At 55.7% G+C, this 19041-nt stretch overlaps 1 long non-coding RNA gene across 1 annotated transcript; it reads left to right on the forward strand.

The window, feature by feature from the left end:
* Positions 1 to 1348: 1348 nt before the first annotated feature.
* Positions 1349 to 8319, forward strand: LOC110260208 (uncharacterized). The gene is made up of 6 exons (XR_014843313.1): positions 1349 to 1878; positions 2854 to 3055; positions 3398 to 6273; positions 6389 to 6537; positions 7576 to 7852; positions 8040 to 8319. It is a non-coding gene; the product is annotated as an uncharacterized LOC110260208 (long non-coding RNA).
* The last annotated feature ends 10722 nt before the right edge of the window (positions 8320 to 19041 follow it).

Genomic DNA, 19041 nt, shown 5'->3' on the forward strand with positions numbered 1-19041 from the left:
CCTGCGTTGCTGTGGCTCTGGCGTAGGCTGGCAGCTACAGCTCCGATTCGACTCCTAGCCTGGGAACCTCCATGTGCCATGGGAGCGGCCCAAGAAATGGCAAAAAAAAAAAGACAATAAATAAATAAATAAATAAAAATCATGGAAAATGAAAAAAAATTAAGAAAAAATCAGAGCTCCACATTTAAGCCACTGCTGAGATTGTGGTGAATAAAGTGTGTATAAAATCTGAAAAAAAAAATTGTATCCAAGAAAAAAGAAAGGGAAAGCAGAGTCTTGAAGGCATTTGCACACCCATGTTCACAGCAGCATTTTTCACAAGAGCCAAAAGCTGGGAACATCCCAAGTGTCCAGGGACCGAGGAACGGATGAACCAGGGAGGCGCATCCGTGCGAGGGGATATTATCCAGCCTTGAGAAGGAGAGACGTCTTGGCAGGTCCTCCGGCAGGAATGGACCTTGAGGACAGCGTGCTCAGTGGGATAAGCCAGTCTCGAAGGGACAGGTGCTGGGAGAGTCACGGACCGGAGGGCCTAGATAACAAAGCTCAGAGAGACAGGAAATAGGATGGTGGTTTCCAGGGGCTGGGGCACAGGAGGTGGGCGTGAGTGTTTAATGGGAAGAGAGTTTCCATTTGGGAAGATGGAAAGTTCTGGAGATGGAGGGTGGGGATGGCTGCACAACAATGAATAACGCCACTGAGCTGTAAAAATGGTTACGGTGGGAGTTCCCCGGCAGCTAAGTAGGTTAAGGATCCAGCATTGTCACTGCTGTGGCTCTGGTTACAGCTGCGGCACCGCCGCTCCCTGGTCCGGGGACTTCCACTATGGCCGTGGCCCCCCCAAAAATGGTTAAGATGGTAACTTTTATGTTATTGGTGTTTTACCACAATTAAAAGAATAGCAACGACAGTCTCTGTTGGTCAGAGTCTCTGGGTGTGGGATAAGAAGCGCCAGCTGCGTGGTGCTGGATGGTCCAGCATGGGTCTTCCACCGGCACCCTTATCTCTTTGAGGGCAGGAACCGAGTCACGGTTATCTCAGGGTCCCCAGCCAGTATTTGTTGAGTGACTAACTGACTGACTGGCTGCTTCCGCAGTACAGTCCCAGCCTGGAGATCTCTGGGAGAGCCCAGACCCTGGGCACTGGAGTAGCAGATGTGGCCAGGAGCCCTGGCGCAGCTCAGGAGCCAAGGCCGCCTGCCAAGAAGGAAGTGCCAAACAATAGCCCCCCAGAGACTTCCCTGATGCCGGATTTGCTCCTCCAGGGACAAAGGAGGCTTCCTCTGTAGGAAGTGATACCCGAGGGAGGGCTTCCGCTAGAGCTAGCTGGGGAAGGGCCTGCGAAGGACAGGCAGGAGGAGGGGCGTCCTGGGCACCGACCATCCCTGGGCCTGGGCACCAGAGGCCACGACAGGCGGCCACCGCCCCAGGCCACTAAGGACCCTGAACCTGGAGGTCAGAGTCAGGACGTGAGGGTCAGGGAACACGCACTTGCATCCCCGCCCCCTGTTCACGGCCGTGTGGCCTGGAGCCCCGTCACCAGCTCCCTCCCTGGACGGGGGACAGGCCTCACGCAGGGATCACTGTGCATCTGGGCTCCTTGATCCGAAGCACCCAGACCCGGGCCCGCCCTCAGTGGCGCATCGCTCTCCTGGGGAAAACAGGCAAAAATAAACAGACTGAAAAGGAAGTAGGCGCAAACCCAGTGCGGGGCGGTGGGAGGTGATGAATCTCGCCTCTCCCGGTCTGGAGTTAATGAGGAGCCTGAGTCAGGAGGCAGATGGGACCGACCCATCCGCTGTGCTGCTGGAAATGAGAAGCTGCTGGAGACGTTCTGACTCAGAACCAGATGGCCCCTGCTCCATCCCCTGCATTCAAGGTAACCCCCCAAGAAGGAGCCAGGCTGTGGTGGACGCCACGGGCAGGCTCCCAGCCCCCGGCCCCCAGCCCAGGACAGCCTCCTCCAGGGAGCCCACTAGGGCTGGAGGGAAGGTGGCTGTGGACTGGGGGGTCCTGCTGCCAGGGAGGGGTGGAGGCAGAGGGACGGGGTCCCACCCAATAGTGGTGTTGCGTCCATGGACCCCTGGGGAGCAAGGAGAGGCTGCCCACAAGGTAACAGCTGTGAGGAAGGAGCCAAAGGGGTTGAGGGGCTGAGATCCAGAGTGGGGGCTGGGGTGGGAGGTGGCCACCGAGCTGGTAGCTAGACAGCAGGACCCGCTGGAGTGGAGGTGGGGGGCACAGGGTGCAGACGGAGGGAGGGAGGACATCCTCGGTGGGGTCGGGGCAGCAGCTGCCAGGCTGTGCCAGCCAAGAGGAGGCCCGCAGGGCTCACAGGAGGCCTTCCCGGCCTCCCTTCACTGCCATTTGGGGGTCCTCCCGAGAGGGTGCCTGGAGCGAGGCAAAGGGGAGAGGCCAGGAAGAGGAGAGAGCAGGAGAGAGGAGTGAAGGTGCAGAACGTGGAGAGGGCAGAGCCCGGGAGTTGGCAAAGGACAGAGACAGGGAGGGGGCGGGAGGTGAGCAGAGCTGAGCGGACTGGGTCCCTGCTCAGCTGCCTGTGAGGCGCACTCGCATCCCCTCCCCCCAGGAGCGGGTGGGAGGGAGAGGCAGGGCGGGCTGGGGGTGGTGCTGGGGGAGGGGGCGGTCGAACCCCTCCCCCCACCCCCGCAGGCGCAGAGCCGCACTCCTGCTTCCCTGCCTCACTTCTCCCGCCCTTGCCCTGCCCCGATCCCTGAGGCCAGGTCAGATCATTGTCCCCAAGGGTAAAGGGCTGAATTGCGTTCCCCTCAAAACTTATGTTCAAGACCTAACCCCCAGTCCCTGTGAATGGGACCTTATTTGGAAGAATCCTTTGCAGATGGAAGTGAAGGACCTTGAGATGAGACGCCCTGGATGCAGGTGAGACTCAGCACCAGTGATAAGTGTCCTTGTGGAAAGAGGGAAGGCCCCATGAAAGCAGAGTCAGGGACGGCAGCTACAGGCGGCTCTGAGCCCCCGTTCCCAGCGGTTTGTTGCAGCAGCTTCGGATGCTCCATGGATACCAAGGCACGCGAGGGAAGGCAAGTGTCCCTGACTCCCTTCCCCTCAGGTCCCGCTTCTGGGAAGGAACTTGGTGGCCAGGGTACAGGGTTTAGAAAGAAGAAGGGAGACTCACAGGAGCGGCACGACCCGCGGCTAGGTGGGCTGATGCAGCTGCGTGCGGTTTGAGTTCTGCAGAACGCCCACACCGCTGGGCACCAGGGCTTCCCGGCGCGGCTCAGACCTTCCAGGCGGGAGGGAAGCAATCTCAGTGAAAGTGCCGTCTGCGGTCAGCGGTCGGAGCGAGGAGGAAGTGGGGAGATGACCCAGCTCTTTGGGGCGCGCTTCTCTGCACCTAAACCCACGGCTCTGCTTTTTTCCAGCAAACCTACCAGCACAGTCGAACTTGCCTCGGCGCCAACACAGCTTAACCTTCAGGGCCCCTCACTTGCGAAGACCCCCTTCTGCAGCCCAGTTCCTGTTTGCGTATTCCTTTTGTCAAAGGGGCCCCCTCCGCAGATGGGGAAAGTATTGGGTCCCACACACTCTGGCTCCCTCCCTGTTGCCACCAGGGTACAGCACACAGCCTGCAGTATAGACGCTTCCGTGGGTTTTCTGTCATCTGAACATCCACCCAGCCAGTCCTCCGTGTCTTCAGCCAAGCTGGATTATCGAGTCCCTGCTGTCTCGGGATGTAACTTGGAAAGAGAACCAGAGACAATTTGGAGGCAAAGTAAATGGGCTGCAGCAAGATGCGCATGAAGAAAGAGAGAGGCTGAAAGGGGAACCTGAGCAGAGAGTGGTTGTTCTACCTGGAAATCATGACAGCCCCACCAAGGAGATAACCTCCAGTCTGGGCTTTTAAGGATGGGTAGGAGTTCGCCAGGAGACAAGGGGGAGGACAGCTTAGGTCGGGGGCACTGTGCGGGCAAAGGTGTGGGACAGCCCCTGGCCCTGGGGCAGCAGTGTGCGACAGCCTGCCTGGCCCATGGGGCCTGCAGGATGAAGAGAGAGGGAAGGGCCGGGGCTGGGCCTGGAGTCCTGGGGCAGGGAGAAGTAACAGGTGTGAGGTCCGCAAACGTGGCAGCTTAATATGAGAAGAATCTCCTTCCTCTGAAGGCTGGGGCAGGGCGTGGGGGTGAGGTGTTTCCAGGCCCCTTCCAGCTGCTGGCTGTTGTGGCAGTTCCATTGTCCAGCCCCTTGCAGCTGCACCCTCCAGTCTCTGCCTCCCTCATTACAGGACCTTCTCCCTGTGTCTCTCTGGGTCCCTTCGCCTTTTTTTTTTTTCCAGCTGCACCCACATCAGGCAGAAGTTCCCAAGCCAGGGGTCGAATGCGCTCCACATCTGTAAGTAACCAGAGCCACTGCAGTGACAACGCCAGATCCTTAACCCACTGAGCCACCAGGGAACTCCCCTTCTCCTCTTCTTATGAGGACACCAGCCATAGTAGAGACGTTACTAATCAGGTAATTCAATTACATCTGCAAGGACACCAGAGTATTTCCAAGTAAGGTCACGTACACAGGGGCCTGGGCTCAGGGCTTCAATGACCTTTCTGGGGACACAGTTCAACCCACAACAGGGAGGAGGAACCACAGGACTTGGTACTGATTAGATGGACCTTATGGCCTGAATGGTCTACACGGCCTCCCTCCCACGGCACATGTTGAAATCCTGATAGCCTTGTGACCGCGTCGGAGACAGGGCCTTTAGGAGGTGAGGACCGCGGCTGTCTGCAAGCCAGGAAGAGAGCTCTCAGCAGAAACCTCGTGCTGCCAAAACCTTGATGTTCCAGCCTCCAGAACCATGAGAAGAAAGTTTCTGTCCTTAAGCCCCCAGTGTGCGGCATTTTATCACGGCAGGCTGAGCTAAGACAATGGGGTTGGGGCTGGATGAGCAGGCAGCAGAGCGGAACTGAGGAGGAATTCCCCAGGCTTGGAGGAAGCTCTGACCCACAGGTGCTGGGTCCCGATGGCCCGGCCAGGAGCTGAGGTTTTAGGGAGGAACTGGACTCGGCCCAAGGCTTCCAGGAGCTGCAGGTCAGGCAGGGAGTCAGGAAGGGGCCCAGGCCTGCCAGGTACAATGATGCAGGTGGTGGCTCAGGGACAAGGGGCCAGGACAATCGAAGCGGCCCCAAGGGGCAGGGAGGCCCCAGGAAGGGGCCATCAGAACAGTCAAGAACCCGGTCGTTGGCACTTCCTCCGGCCTAACTACTCAGCGTTGTCTCTGCAGCAGCTCTGGATCAGTCCCTGGCCTTGGAACTTCCACATGTCGAGGGTGCAGCCAAACACTTTAAAAAAAGAACTCTTGCCTGCTCTGACTGATGGCTCCCAGGCCAGGGATCAGATACGAGCTGCAGCTGCAACCTGCGCTGCAGCTGCAGCAACGCTGGATCCTTCAACCCACCATTCATTCTTATGCCGCTTAAATGTCACCTCCACTACGTGCAGAAGCTCGATGGACTTGAGCACATAGATCGGGCAACATTTGGGGGGTTTGGCCTCACAGATGGTCGGCTCTCTGGGTTGGCAAGTTCCTGCCTGGCTTCCTTTGCTGTTGTCACGGAGTTGCCGTTGCCATGGCGTCTGTGTGTGCACGGGGGACCATCGCGCATCTCCTCAGCTTCGGGAGCACGCATCCAGAGCCTGGGAAGACTGCGGAGAGAGAAGAAGGAGGCGTGGCGTGTGGGAGGGAGTCCACCTGGGCGCCTAGTGTTGACGGAGCCGAGAAAAGAGGGGTGGTACTGTGCCGCCCCTGAACCAGAAGAGAGGGATGGAGGCAGAGGTGCCTGCAGGGCCTGCCGGGCCCTCAGCTGTAGAGGCCCGGGGAGGGGGGGTCAACCGAGGGTCTTCTATCTGGCCTTCTGCTGCCCCTCCTTCGCAACCACTTCCTGCCACTGTCCCAAAGTCACGGCAAATGCAGCCCAGGAGTGAAATACTGCCGATTTAACCTGTGCCTCTGATAAATAAATGAACAAGTGTTTAAGGTTCTGCCTGTGATGCTCTCTTCCCAGAGTTTTAGGTGGCCAGCTCATTCTCAGTAGTCTGGGTTTTGCTCAAAATGTATCTTTTTTTTTTTTTTTTTTTGCTTTGCTTTTTAGGGCATATAGAAGTTCTCAAGCGAAGGGTTGAATCAGAGCTTCAGCCACCAGCCTCCACCAGAGCCATGTCTGCAACCTACACTGCAGCGCATGGCAGTGCCAGATCCTTAACCCACAGAGCGAGGCCAGGGATTGAACCTGCATCCTCATTGTTACAGGTGGGGTTCATTACCGATGAGCCACAATGGGAACGCCCCAGAAGTTATCTTTAGAGAAGGGCCTTTTCTGAGCCCCTATCTGTCTGCCAGAGCCCTTTGCTTTCTCTCTCAGCAGTGTGCAGTGCCCAGAACGATCTACCTGAGCTGCAGGCATGTGTGTACCGTGTGGCAGGTACGCGTGTCACTAGCTCGTCGCAAGCACTCATCACGTTGCATGCGTACGCGGTGACCAGGCGTGTTCCGGAATCACGGTAGAATCACAGTGTGAGTCCATTGGAGAGAGATTTTTTTACTGCTGCGTGACCCTGGGAGAGTCCCCTAGGCCGAGGTCCTGGTCTGTAAAAGGGAGGTTGCGTGATTATTGAGAGAAGGTGGCTCTAAAGCATCCCCCGAAGCCCCTCACAGAGTTCACCCCGCCTGGTCTCACCTTGCCCTGAGAAGCTGGCCGAGCTGGGCTCCAGCCTCCCACTCCCCAGGAAGGGAAGAGTCTGGAGCCCGTGGTGGTCAAGGGGAGCTGGGAGGGACTTGTCTGCGGGGAAGGAGCTGGGAGGCCCAGCGGGGGCGGGGGGCTGCCTCTGTGGGCTCCCTGCCTTCCCTCCCTCCTGGCCGGGGCTCCTTCCAGGGCTCTGCTGATTGGGCACCAGGACCAGGGCCTTACCCTGGCTCTCCCAGGGACTGGGGCCAGGACAGGGCACAGGAAAGCCTGGGGAAGGGCAGGACTGGGGCCTCTGGGCCTGCCTTCTCCAGAGCTGTCTTCCCTCAGGGGCAGCGGGCCCTCCATGGACCTCAGGGGCCCTGGGGTTGCTCTGCCTCCTCCCGGACCTGTGGCTGTGCGCCAGCCCAGAGCTCGGCTTCCTCCCCTGGGTCTCCCATGCCTGCTGCTCACTCAGGGCTCCTCCTGCCTTTCAACTTCTGCTCCCACCACCACCTCCAGCATTGTCTCCCTGTCCCCAGTCCAAATTCCTGGGCAGATCAGCTGGCCAGCTGGCCTGCTTGGGCAACGACTCAAGCGCAGCCAGGCCGGCAGCACGGCCAGCCCACAGGCTTGTCCCCACGGGTGGGCCGCCCATCCTGCCCTGTCCTGGCCAGCTGGGGCTTCGGTGAGGTCAGGGCCGTCCTGCTTTGATTCCCCGGGAAGGGAAGGGGTATGGGCAGCATGATGGATATGTCCACATCCCCGCTCCTTGCCTGATGCTCCGGGCAACACCGCGGCTCGCCCCCGGCACCCTCCTCCTCCCCACCTTGGCGCCTTTGCGCACAGCTTGCCTTCTGCCTGGAGTGCTCCCCCCTCTGTCATCTCAGCTCAGGTGCCACCTCCGCCACGGAGTCCTCCCAGGTCACCACAAACATCACCTCTCCTTTCATGGACCACTGCATCCTCTGCCCCACTTTGTTGCTCTGACCCGTTGTCATCATGAGTGTGGCAGACAGAGTAACGATGCTCCAGAGACGTCCCTGTCCTAATTCCTGGTCCTGTGAAGATGTGACTGTGCACGTGGCGAAAGGGACTTTGCAGATGCCATCAACTTACGGACCTGGAGAGGGAACGTATACTCTGGATTATCCAGGAGAGCCCAAGGTAACAAGTGCCTTTATTTATTTTTTTTTCTTTTTCCAGCCACAATTGTGGTCTATGGAAGTTCCTAGGCTAGGGGTCAAATTGAAGCTGCAGCTGCTGGCCTACGCCACAGTCACAGCAACGCAGGATCTGAGCCACGTCTAGGTTGGGTTCTTAACCCACTGAGCCTCAGCGGGAACTCCCACAGGTGTCTTTATAAGAGGGAAGCAGGAGGGTAAGTGAGTCAGCAAAGGAGGTGTGATGACAGAAGCAGAGGTGAGAGAGCCACATTGGAAGGCAGAGGGAACGGCCACGAGGCAGGGACAGCGGGTGCTTCTAGAAGCCGGAAAAGCCGAGGAAACAGATTCTTCCCTGGAGCCTCCAGAAGGAACCGGCCCTGCCAACACCTTGATTTTAACCCACGGGGCTCATATCCGCCCTCTGACCGCCAGGCCTGTAAGAGAATAAACATGTGCTGTTTAGAGCCATGAGACGTGCAGCATTTTGTTACTGCAGTGGTGGAACAGAGACAATTAGCACCCGTTGGGTTGCGCCTCGGCTGGGATGTCAGCTCCTGGGAAGGCCTGTGCCGTGGACATCTTTACACATCCTTGTGCATATTTATAAAATGCCTGCTTACGACTGCGTCCATCTATCTGTTCTTAACTGTATCAATTATTCCTTCCTCGCCCCCCGCGAGCCTCCTCGGGGCTTCTCCCACAGGAGGAAATGTTTCCTAGCGGAAAGATTTTCCCCCTGGAGCATCTGCAGCACTTCGTTCCTCACGGGGTGTCCTTAGAAATATTTGTATAACAAAATGAAGCAGATTGTCTCATGCAATACCACTCACATACCTGTCAGGCAATGTGAAACTTCAAGGAAGTGCCTCTGCTCCTGGCTGCCTGATGAAGTTTGAGAACTGGCCAAAAGGATAAAATCCGAATTTCTGTGGTTCTGGTGCAGGGCCGTCCAGTCTGGCCCCGTCCTCCTGCAGGGCCCTTAGCGGCTCTGCCTACCAGGACACCTCAGTTCTCGACACGGAGGAATCCTAGCAAATGTCCTTCCAGCCTAGAGCACCTTTCTCAGCCCGGCCCAGCCCTGCTCTTCCTGGAAGATTTTTTTTTTTTTTTGTCTTTTTGCCTTTTCTAGGGCCACTCCCACAGCACATGGAGGTTCCCAGCCTAGGGGTCTAATCAGAGCTGTAGCCACTGGCCTACACCACAGCCACAGCAACTTGGGATCCGAGCTGTGTCTGCGACCTACACCACAGCTCACGGTAACGCCGGATCCTTAACCTGCTGAGCGAGGCCAGAGATCGAACCCACAACCTCATGGTTCCTAGTCGGATTCATTAACCACAGCACAATGAAGGGAACTCCTGGAAGATTTAACTCAATCTCCATATTCTCTGGGAAACATCCTTCTGCACGTGGAGATCAGCGGATGGGGTACCAAGCGGAAGCTGAGAATTTTGTGGGATGAGCCACCGGCTGCCCCATGGAGAGACACAGGGGCCCGGGAGAGCCTTTCTTCCTTCCTCCTGGGACAGGGCAGAGCAGGGTTTCAGGTCATGGCTCCTCTGTATCATCCCAGCCACATGGGGCCAGCTAAATAATTCATGAGCCCAGGGCAAAATGAGAATGTGGCACTCGAGCCCGAGGTGGGAAGCTTGTCTCTCCTTCTCTGGACAAGCACGCCAACCTTGGTGGACGGGATGTCCCCTAGCACTGGCACACGTTTGGCACTTGGATCACTGGGGGACGGCGTGGTCCTGCCAGCCAAGAGCAGGGACAGCCACTGCCATGCCCCTTCCTGGGGGCGTGGAGGGCAGCGTCTGTCCCAGGAAGGGCGACAGGAAGGATGGGGCTGGACAAGGCCCAGGGCGCTGAGAGGCTGGGAGGTGACCGGGTGGGGCCCGTGTGAGCTGAGGCCCCCATCTCCTCCCCCCGAGTGTGTTCATTGTCTCTGGACTTCACTTACGAAACACAGATTCGGCGATAAAATTGCTAAGTATTTCAAGATGGTGACGGCAGAGCATCTGATCCCAGGTCTGCCAGGGCACGGGGCCCTCTGTGACGGCTGCGGTCCCATGCCCAGGAAGCCAGCCCTGCAGCCGGCTTCTGTCTGGACAGGGCGGCCCCACCCGTCTGTCAGGGTGGCAGCAGGAGGCCAGGGGCCAGTCCCCAGAGGTGCCCGCCGCGGTCTCTGCGAGGGCTTGTCCGGCACACCCAGGGCGGTCACCATTTCCCCGGGGCCACTCGGGCTGCAGGGGACAGCCCAGGAGGCTGCGGTGCTGTTGAAAAGACTTCTCTTACTCGCCACCCAGTCTGAGCAGATTTGCGCCAGCCCCTCAGGGCCACACCCTCCAGACCTGAAGGAACCGCGTGAGCCCATGGTGACAGCTGACATTGACCATGAGCTGCTGCCATGCGCCAGCGGGCCCTTCACCCCACGTGGAGAATCTGGGGGGTTCGGAGGTTCCAGGCTGCACAGCTGCGACGCTCTGCTCCTCCCGCTGCCCTCCAGGCCCGTCCCCGTCCTGGTTCTGGAGGCAGCAGCGGCTGTTGCTATTTCCCTCCCTGCCATGTGTGCCCGTCTGGTAAACTCACATTAAGTACTTCAGGGGAAAAGCGCGTGTGCTTCCTTCCGAGGAGCGGATCTGTTTCCCGTGCGCTAGGACTTCCAGGCAGACCGCGGTCCCAGGCGCTGGCTCGGGCTGCCTGCCTTTGGTTTACAGCTGCATTTCCCCCCCTTTCCTCTTCTGGGATGTTTCCATGTGTTTGTTAAATGCGTCCCCAGTGGCTCCCTATTTTGATGTGCAGTTAGTCACTTCCGCCTCCAGGCCACAGACCGGGAGGGAGCTGGCTGCCCCCACCGGCCCCTGTGACCTCTTTAGGGGCCCCCCCCCCCGCTGCCACTCACAGTTACCCTGATCTGCACTGACGACAGGGTCTGCCCGACTCTGAGCTCCAGGAAGCACATACTCCCTATCTCTTTCCTCCCAGCCTCTGCTTTGTCTTCAACTAGGAATTCAGACCAAGATATTTTACAGGTCAAAGTGCTGGGTAGACTGAAGTTATGAAGGCATTGACAGAAGCTACCCAAACCACAGCCACGGTGAAGAGAAGAGACTTAGGAGCTGGAGCACCTGAATTCAAACCCTGACCTGGCCACTTATTAACGCTGGGCCCTGAGGCCAGCTACCCTCTCTGGCCCTCAGTGTTCTCATCTGTAAAATGGGGGAAACAGCCTCTTCGGGCTCTTGTGCGGTTTAAATGGGCTAAGACTAGTAAGGTGTTTAGAACAAGGCTTGGCACATTTCAATGCTGTGCAAGTATTGGTTGCATCAATGATGCTTTTCTCGGAGTTCCTGTTGTGGCGCAGTGGTTAATGAATCTGACTAGGAACCATGAGATTGTGGGTTTGATCCCTGACCTTGCTCAGTGGCTTAAGGATCTGGCGTTGCCGTGAGCTGTGGTGTAGGTTGCAGACACGGCTCAGATCCCGCGTTGCTGTGGCTGTGGCGTAGGCCGGCAGCTACAGCTCTGATTAGACCCCTAGGCTGGGAACCTCCATATGCCGAGGGAGCAGCCCCAGAAAAAACAAAAAGACCCAAAAAAAAAGGGGGGGGGATGCTTTTCTCTTTCCTTCCTGCGTTTTGAACTAAATGAGAAAGACTGGAGATTCAAACAGCAGCTTTATTACAGGGTCAGGCTTGACTCACAGCTTGAACTTGAGCAGAAGGCTTGAGTCACAGCCATGCTCATACACCCAGTACCGGTTACACGTGCCACCCCCCCATCCCCCACCCCAGGCCTGCCAGGGCCTGTCCTGCAGCTCTGCTTCCACTCCCCCAGCAAGACCGCCTCCAGAGCACGGGCTGGGCCAGGCAGAGAGGAGAGTTGGAACCAGCCTGTTCATGCCGCCTGCGGTTTCCTCCCTCCCCGTTCAGACAAAAAGGGTGTGCAGAGGCCAGAGCCCCTTCTTTCAATGCCTGGATGCAGAGGGGGGACAGTGGGGAGCACTCCCATCTTTCAAGGACCACTCACAGTGATCACTTATCAAACACCTCCTGTACCTTATGTGGGTTTCAAGGCTCTCTCCTCTCAACAGTCTTGTAAGGAAGTGCCATTGATTTTTCAGATAAGACAACAGGGACTCAGAACACCTTAGGTGACCTGTCCAAGGTCACACAGCAAGGAAGCAGCCGAGTCCAGATGCACTTTTCCCCTTCGCCACGCTGACTCAGGCTCCACCTGGACAGCTATGAAGTGTGGGTTCGCTGGGGTTCTGGGAGGAGGCAGCGGCTTTGGTGCCCAGTGCCCCGTGCCCGGTACCCAGCAGGCAGCAAGGACGGTCCCTTGCCTTTGGGAGACTAGACTTTGGCACTGATGCTCTGTCGAGGATCCAGACAGGGTGGGGGGATGGAGTTTATCTGCTGCCATCCTGTCTTAGGTGCATCTGGGCACAGACTGGGAGGGCCGTCCCTGCGAGGCCCTGCTTCGCCCCTGAGAGAAGCAGCCAGGAGGAGAGGGAGGCGGAGTCCCCACTTCGAGTCCACCCGGCCGAGTCCCAGGAGCCTTCTTGCCTCTGAGACCTGGACTCTTCATGACTACTGCTGTCCTGAGAGGAGCAGGAGGAAGGATGAGGGCAAAGAGTAAGGACCCTCAAATCTGCCGGGGGCCAAGGGACTCGACAGGCAGCCAAGCTCAGGGAGGGCCTGCCATGCGAGGGACAGCACGGCACGGAGCGGGCAGCGCAAGAGGGGGGCCTTCCTGGTCATTGGGCTCAACAGAAACGGACTCTGAGTGACTTTAGCACAGAAGGAATGCACTGGATGGACAAAGATTAGTCCTCAAGGCCGGGGAAAGATGCAAACATGCCAAGACCCAGGCCTCAGGCAGGCCAGGTGACACCTAGGGGATGCACTCGGAGAGATTTGGGCGGTAAAAGCCACAGGGGCTGGTAAATGGTTGGGTGGGGGAGAACTGGGGCCGAGGGAGGAGTGGGGGACGGAGGGAGAGGGGCTGTGAAGAGAGGTGGTTCCAGGAGCAAGGCGGTTCCTCCTGGGCTACGCTGAGCCTGATATGGCCCAAGGTCCAGGTATGGGGTCCTTCCACACAGGGGGACGATGGGGAACGGATGGGTCCAAAGGACAGCAGGAAACACAGGGTGAAGGGCGAGGACCCCGCCCAGGAACAGCCCCCTCCCAACCCGCCAGCAGGTCCTTCCAAGGTCCGCACAGGCCTTGGGCACTCTGGCCCATCCCGGCTCGGCGGGCAGCCAGAGCCTAGCTGACGTCTGCTTTCTTGCCCTCACGGCACATGGCCTAGTGCGTCACATGCAGTAGATGCTTGGTGAATATCTGCAGCTTGATTCATCGACAGGAAGGAGACATCTGGATGCAGAAGGCGCTCTTGTTTGCCAGGCCTCACGCACCCTCAGAGATGACATGGAGGGTGGTGTCCACAGTGCTGCCTGGGGTCCTTCCAAGTCAGTTTCTGCCTCCAGACCCTTTAAGGTAAACAACCTGGCTTACGAGAACTAGAACCCTCAACTTGGTGCATTGGTGGCACAGCCTCCAGCTCTCCAAGTCTACGTTCTGCTGAGAAATCCCAGCAAGTCCTCCTCGCAGGCGAATACAGGCCACCCACTTGCATCAAAGGGGGTGGATTCCCGGGTGACACATCCACACGGTTCTGGCTGGGTGTAAATCAGAGTCTTTCCCACAAACCCGCATTCACGGCCACCACGGTTCCAGTTCAGCATCTCTGTTCCAGATGCCCTTGTCAAGGCTGCCTTCTCTCAGGCTGATTTGGGGCTCTGGTCTGATCGGCACGAGCCCTCCGCTGGTTGGTCACACCACGTGCATTGCAATCTGTTTGTCCTCAAAATCCGCCTGCTGCCGCAAGTCAGGCCATGGGAGGTGTGGGAATTTTCCTGAAGCATTGTTTCAAAGCAGACAGAATGGTTTATTTATTGAGCCCTCACTGCTGGCTTTGCAACTTGTGTGAGAACAAGGCCGTCCTTGCCCTGGGAGCGCTCCCCGTGGGGGCCTGCTCCCCGTGGGGACTGCTAATGCCTGTCCCAGGCTAAATGTCATCCTTTTGTGAATTCATAGGATTTCAGAGCTCGGGGGGCCACCTGGGGGCTCACGGAAGTCATTTGACAGACCAGGAGCTCAAGGCTGAGGGCGAAGGCACTGCCTGGCGGGTGAGGCAGCTGGCGGCTCCCACGCGTGTGCTCTTTCCTGCGAGGCAAAACCCGAGAACCCACGGTGAAGTTCTGCGGGATCCAGAGCGCTGCCTTCCCTTTGGAGCTGGCCACCGTCCCAGCTCTTTTCCTGTTCCCAAGGCATAGGTGGCATTTCCATCCAGCTGAGTCACTCGGGTTTTTTCCAGGTGGAGATGGTAATTAATTACCAACCCAGGCGAGCCCAGAGTTCCTTCGGCCCTTGCGGAGGGGGCTCTGGGCGGCCAATTTAGAAACAAGTCTCTCTGGGTAGAAATACATCCTCAAAGTCCATCTGTAGAATGTGGTCAGGGTCCTGGACGCTGTAGCTGAATGACAAACTCTGGATATATTAAGGTAAGAATGACGTGACCGCCAACACGGCGCGCACCTGCGTCCACCCCACAGGTATTTTAAGTGCCTTCTATCAGATGAATGTCAGGCAAGGGAGATGCCCAGTGAGGAGGCCGCCAGCTCTTTCTCACGCATACATCGTCTGCTCTTTACAACAGCCCTGGGGGGCAGCTCTTACAAGAACCCCCTTTATAAAGACAGAGGAACTCAATTTTGGGGCGCTCAAGTCGCTTTGATTCTTCTCCCAAGGAGTTTACAGCTAAGACAAGTCAAGAAATGCAAAACAAATTTGGAGCACCAAAGGTAACACACTGACTGAGTCCGCAATCAGGTGGAGAAGCAAGTAGTTAGGGAGACCTTCATTCAGTCATTCAACTACCACTGGATTCGGCATGAGGCAATCCCCATTTCTGGTTGGGTTCTGGCCACAACTCCTGTTGCCCACATTGCCTCTGGTGCTAATTTGGTGAGGCCCCTAGTGAGCCACTGACCTTGCCAGGCCTCAGTTTCCCCTCTGGTGGTCCCACCAGGCTACAAATACCACTGACAAGTATGTTGTAAGAACAGTGAGATGCCATCTGCAGAGTGTGAGATGCAGGTCTTTCCCCTGTAATATTTTTAGCTCTGGTGCTTTGAATCCCTCCCAACCCCACTGCTGAAGTGTGTGCAATGCTTGTGGGTTGTCACACACGTTAATTACCTGGCGAAGGCTAGCGACTACCACTTACTTTGGCTCGATAACTTTAAAGAAAAGGCCTTTATTCTCGTCGCAGTTAAATGCAACAGCACAAAGCCGGAGAAAATGAAAAGGAAAATAGCTCAAGCCAAAGAATAAATGACATTTCAGAAAAAGCAAAAGAGGCAGATATCAAGACCAACTGTAATTTAAAGTGACAATCCATATGGTGACATAATTGCTGACTTCTGGTTTGTTTCAGGTCAGAAAGAGGCAGGTATACACCAAGCCAGACAGGAGGTTCTGTGGCAGGGGGCAAAGGATTTGACCTTGGGCAATCTTTTAGCCTCTCTGTGCCTCAGTTTTCTCATCCATAAATGGGATGATAATAATAATGTCTCACTTGAAACTGATGATAAGAGAACATGGATTCGAATGCATAGTTTCTAACAGATGCACCAAAACTGGAGCCACAATGATTAGAGTCTGAGTAGAGAAAGCAACAAGGAGTTATAGAATGGATAGGTGCTTCGGAGTTCCCATCATGGCAGTGGAAACAAATCTGACTCGCATCCATGAGGATGCAGATTTGATCCCTGGCCTCGCTCAGTGGACTAAGGATCCGATGTTGCCATGAGCTGTGGTGTAGGTGCAGACCGGCAGCTCTAGCTCCAACTTGACCCCCTAGCCTAGGAACCTCCATATGTCACAAGGGTACAAAACTTTGTGTGTGTGTCTTTTTAGGGTCATACCCACGGCACATGGAAGTTCCCAGGGTAGGGGTCGAATCAAAGCTAGAGCTACCACCCTATAGCACAGCCACAGCAAAGCCGGATCCAAGCCACATCTGCGACCTACACCACAGCTCATGGCAGTGCCGGATCCTTAACCCACTGAGCGAGGCCATGGATTGAACCCAAGTCCTCATGGATACGAGTTGGGTTCATTACCTCTGAGCCATGATGGGATCTCCAGGTTCAAGCTTAATGATGACCCATCGATCTCTTCCCCCGGAGATCCCTCCTCTGCTGCCTACCTGGCTCCTCTCACACATGGAAACTTCTGTGCATCACCTGCACTGACTTCATGCCAGACACAGGCCTGGATTTGAATGGGTGGTGTCAGAGGTGAAGACGGTTTGCAGGTTAACAATTGTCCCCAAGAGCAACAAAATAAAGTGGTAATAGATTATAGCCCAGGTGAAGGGTTAAACATCCGTAAGTCCACAGATATAAATGATTGAGTAAATTGACAAGTGGGAGAGAAGAGACAAGTCTCCCCCCCACAAAAATTCCAAATAATTTGTGACATAGTCCACCCTCAAGGGAAGAGGGTATGAGTCTCCAGTCCTCAGGTGCGGGCTACGCAGAGTGGCTTCCTTCCAAAGCTCAGGGTCTGGAAAGGAGTGTGGGGAGAGGGGCTTTTCAGCGGGGCAGCCCGACAAGCACACCTCAGGCAGGCCACCAAGGCCAACGTCGACTGCTGCAAATCACACCTATAGCACGCGTTTGATGACAATGCCTCTCCAGCTCTGCTGTCTTTCCCCCAGCACATGAATTCCAATAGAGGGTCATCTTGCAAAACAGTCAACCCTGTTAGTCAGGAAGCAGACTTGCCGCTGTGGCGCCAGGAGCTTGGCGGCATCTCTGCAGCGCCAGGATGTAGGTTCCATCCCCAGCCCCGCGTGGTGGGTTAAGAGATCCAGCGTTGCTGTGTCTGTGGCATAGGTCACAACTGCGGCTGAGATCTGATCCCTGGCCTGGGAACTTCAAAAACAGAAAAAAAAAAAAAAAAAAGCTGTCAAGGTCTGCAACCAAGAAAAGCCTCAGGAGACTTGGTGACTAAATGCAACGTTGGTCCTGCTCTAATGTCTAAAAGGACAGTAGATGAAACAAATGAAGACAAGCTGAATAGACTCTGGGCTGTTTTTTCCTTTAATTTTTTTTTTTTAGTGCTGCACCTTTGGCCCACAGAAGTTCTCAGGCTAGGGGCTGAATGGGAACTGCAGCTGCTGGTCTACACCCCAGCCACAGCCATGCTGGATCTGAGCCGCCTCTGTGAACTATGTTGCAGCTTGTGGCCACACCAGATCCTTAACCCGCTCGGCGAGGCGAGGGATTGAACCCGCATCCTCATGGATATTAGTCCGTTTCTTAACCTGCTGAACCACAATGGGAACCCCATGTTTTATTTTCTAAACTTTCACGCCAGTGCTGCTGACAGCGTGGTGTGGGGGACCACAGCTGTTACCAGTTCAAGTGGTGACATGCAGGAAGTAAGTTTTAGAAACTTTCAAAGCAAATTGACAGTTTTTTCATGTTCTTTGAATCGAATAAAAAAAAAAAGTTGGGGCTTGCATTTTGTATGTTGTTGCTTTTTAAAAATTTCATTTACTTCTAATTTATTTTTCTAATAATTTATTTTTCTAATAATTTATTTTTGTTGCCTTTTACCAAAGGATCTGTTCACAAAGGACTGGAAGAATAAAAGAGCCATTCTCGGAGTTCCCGTCGTGGCTCAATGGTTAACGAATCCGACTAGGAACCTTGGGGTTGCAGGTTCGATCCCTGGCCTCGCTCCGTGGTTTAAGGATCTGGCGTTGCCGTGAGCTGTGGTGTAGGTTGCAGACTCGGCTTGGATCCCGAGTTGCTGTGGCTCTGGCGTAGGCCGGCGGCTGCAGCTCCGATTCGACCCCTAGCCTGGGAATGTCCATATGCCACAGGAGTGGCCCAAGAAATGGCAAAAAGACAAAACAAACAAACAAACAAACCATTCTCTCAGTACAGGTATTTTGGGATGCACTGCTCTAGGTCACTGAGAATTAGTAAAAGTTAAGATCATGATGGATAGTTCCCGTTGTGGCTCAGCAGAAACGAACCTGACTAGTATCCATGAGGAGGCAGGATTGGTCCCAGGCTTCAATCAGTGGGTTAAGGATCCGGTGTTGCCATGAGCTGAGGTGTAGGTGACAGAAGCGCTTGGATCTGGCCTTGCCGTGGCTGTGCCTGTGGTGTAAGCAGGCAGCTGCAACTCTGATTCAACCCCTAGCCTGGAAACTTCCATAGGCTGCAGGTGTGGCCCTGAAAAAGAAAAGAAAAAAAAGGTCATGATGGATAGAAAAGATGAGACTGGAGCTCAGAAAAGGGAAAAAAAAAAAAGCTGAGGAAGATGAAAGACATGAGAAGTCTCCAACATGGCAGTTTTCTTACATTTTAGAAAAGCTGCAAGTGGGGAGCGGGAGCAGACCCCTGTGCTTTGTGACCCTGCACAATTTGCAAAGAAGACACCGCTTCCATGAGGATTTGCTGCTGATCAAAGCAATGGAAATGATCAAGAAAGTGGCAGAAAGGTGAAAATCAAAGGAGGGAAATAAAAATGAAGATTTTCATCAGTGCCACAACTGGAACAGGTCCAACAGACCCCTGCAGCTGTGGGGTCTTCTCTAAATAGGACGCACTCTCTGCTGACCACAGGGGTCCCATTCTCTCACTGCAGCTTCTCTAGGCAGCTGGCACGCTGGTCAGTGCCACGATGTGGGCAGGAACCCAGGCCTCCCTGTCATCAGCTTCTGCAGCCTCATTACCGTGCATTCACCCCCCTGGCCTATAATGTGTTTCTGCTTTCCCATGGTGAGCCCTCTGCAGATGACATGGAGGGACTGCTTCTCAAGGTGGACCTGCTCCCAGGTGGGAGCCGCTGCTTTGCCAACCCACAGGAAGCCCTTCAGGAAGCTTCCCTTCAGCACTTGGCTTGTCTGGCACAGCGAGGAAGGGAGAAACCAAACGGTGTCCATTGCTTGGTTCTTTGAATGCGCAGATGCTCGCGGGGAGAGGAGTTCAGGCTTCGCAGCTGGACACATCGTGGTTTTGAATTTCAGCCCTACTCTCTGTCTCATGGCTTCATTTTTTCTCCTGAGCCATGGTTTTGCCATCAGTAAAGCAGGGATGAT

The sequence above is a fragment of the Sus scrofa genome, chromosome 4 (assembly GCF_054392235.1).
Source record: "Sus scrofa isolate SSC_HxYL_T2T_F1_AM1 chromosome 4, Sscrofa_HxYL_maternal_Yorkshire_Landrace_v2.0, whole genome shotgun sequence".
NCBI lineage: Eukaryota > Metazoa > Chordata > Mammalia > Artiodactyla > Suidae > Sus > Sus scrofa.